Source organism: Penaeus japonicus, unplaced genomic scaffold (assembly GCF_977035675.1).
Source record: "Penaeus japonicus unplaced genomic scaffold, GWHDUDI00000001_assembly GWHDUDI00000001, whole genome shotgun sequence".
Classification (NCBI taxonomy): domain Eukaryota; kingdom Metazoa; phylum Arthropoda; class Malacostraca; order Decapoda; family Penaeidae; genus Penaeus; species Penaeus japonicus.
Window position 1 is genome coordinate 35,561,582 of NW_028234403.1, and position 2,500 is coordinate 35,564,081.

A 2,500-nucleotide genomic window follows, 5' to 3' on the forward strand; every position below is an offset into this window, starting at 1 on the left:
AAGAACATTTCGGAGACACAACCTCAGAACATTAAGATATTAAGAAGATTACAGCCAAGTCTCTGCCCTTCCTCCTTCCTTTCTTCCCTTCTTCCCTCGTCTCCTCCTTCCTCCTCCCTTCGCTTCCTCCCTGCTTCCCCGTCTCCCTCCCTCTGTCCATCCCGTCCATTCTTTTCCACCTACCCCCTCTCTCCCCTCCCCTCCCCCTTTTTTTCCCCCTGCCCCTCACTTCCCTCCCCCTCCAGTGCCGCAGGTGCCGCAGCCGCCACGAGTACCTCACCTGCCGAAGCCTCGAGTCTGCGGCAGTGGACTTCCTCGTGGCCACATCAAACGCCCCCAGCTTTCCGGATTTCATGGGTCAAATGCCGTGCTTCTCTCACAATAGACAAGGTCTCTCCAGCTGGACGCGCATAAAGGTCAAACATGAACTGACCCCCCAACCCCCCCACCCCCTTACCTTACCCTCTCTCGCTCTCCACCCCTTCGGGAGACCCCCTACCCACACCCTCTCTTGGCCTACCCTCCCCCCCACACCCCGCCCCCATACCCCCACCACCACACACTCACTACCTTCCTTGACGCCTAGTACCCACCCCCCGCCCCCCTCTCCCATCCCCTCCACCTGCCCACGCGGCCCCCTCTCCTCCCCACCCCCACAAACCTCTCTTGCCCCTCTCCCCTCCCCCCTCCTTCCCACCCACGTCAAGCTAGCCACACCAGCAGTAATGGGTGAAATTGGATAAGGCATTCGGGGCATCACGCGACTTTGAAATTTGCAACATTTGCAGCATGCTCGCCTATATTTGGAAACAATCTTTATTGCCGACACAACATGGAAGCTGTCCATCTTCCTTTTATTTTGAGAGAGAGAGCGAGAGAGAGAGAGGGGAGGGAGGAGAAAGGGGGAGAGGGAGAGAGAGATAGAGAGATAGATAGATAGAGAGAGAGAGAAAGAGAGAGAGAAAGGAGAGAAAGAGAAAGAAAGAGAGAGAAAGAGAAAGAAAGAGAGAGAGAGAGATACAGAAAGAGAGAAAGAAAAATAGAGAAATAGAAACACAGAGAGTCAGAGAGAAAGAGAAGGAAAGAAAGAAAGCAAGATAAAAAAAGGAGGGAGAAAAAAAAAATAAATAAAAATCACACAAAAAAATAAAACTCCCTAAAACATCTTTCTAAAAAAAAAATAACAAAACAATTCCCGACTCAGAACAAGAGGGACACACCCGGAAAGAAAAAAAAGAAAAAAAGAAAGAAAAAGAAGAGGGACAAAGGCGGGAAAAAAAAGTAACAGAAAAGAAAGAAAAAGAGAGCGAGCAAAGGTCTTCTCGCGCCTCTCCCAAGATCTTCTCAAGTCTTGATTCGTCACTGTTGCGATCTCACGGGATGCGAAGACCAAAGGAATATATATCGTTTTCGCTACACCAAAGTTTTTTTTTTTCAAGTTAAAAAAGTATAAAAAAAAATAAAAACGAAGCTGCAAGAATCTCTTGGCTTATATATAGAGATGCCTGGAGGAAGACACGAAGGCAAAAGAAAAAAAATGTGGAGAAATTAAAGGCATGACCGTCAGAACTCGGGTTATTATCAACGATCTTGAAGCTAAAATCCAACGCGAAGTAACCATTAGCTAGACAAACAAACCTCTGCAAACACAAGCAAACAAAGAAAACACACACACACACGCACAAACACCTACCCACACACGCACACACATACACACCCTCACCCACACAAACACACACACACACACACACACACACACACACACACACAAACATACACACCCTTACACACAAGCACACCCATACACACCCACAAACACACACACCCACACCCACACAAGCCCACAAAGTCACAACCGAATAAAGAATAGATTCAGACAGCCCTAAGAAGACGTAGCCTGACCAAATGACCAGACCAAGAGGAGGTGGCGAGAGAGGCTTAACGCCCTAGTCTTTAGCCTCGCCACTGATACCCTTGGTGCGTTACTGGTGCCTGTGAGGGCATTAGGGTGGTGCCCCAGGCCAATCCAGTAGATCTGTGGGTTTATTTAGCAAGGAGCTGGCTTTGTTTCTCGCATGCTTACATCAAAGGGATACAACGGACAGAAACGCCCAGGTGCTCGCGTATGTTAAGAGCTGAATGCGTTGCTGTATGTGTGTGTGCGTGTGTGTGTGTGTATGTGTATGTGTAATATGCCTGTGATTTTCTTTTGTTCCTCGGCGCGTTTTCTTCTGAGATTTGCGAAGTTATTTTGTCTCTGTCTGTTGCCAAATGGAAAAGCTATTTGTTTATTCTTCCTTCGCATTAGTCCGGGTCGTCTAATCTAAAGCGAATTCGTTGATGAGTATTACTGCAGATATTTTATCAGCTGAGCGAAGAAACCGAGTCCTTGGAATCTGGGGGTCTCCGCTCCTCAAACTGGATTTAGGAAATGCCAAGAACATTCGTTGTTGCTCTCATTGCTTAGGAGACGGACAAAGCAAACAGGTGTGGGGAAACT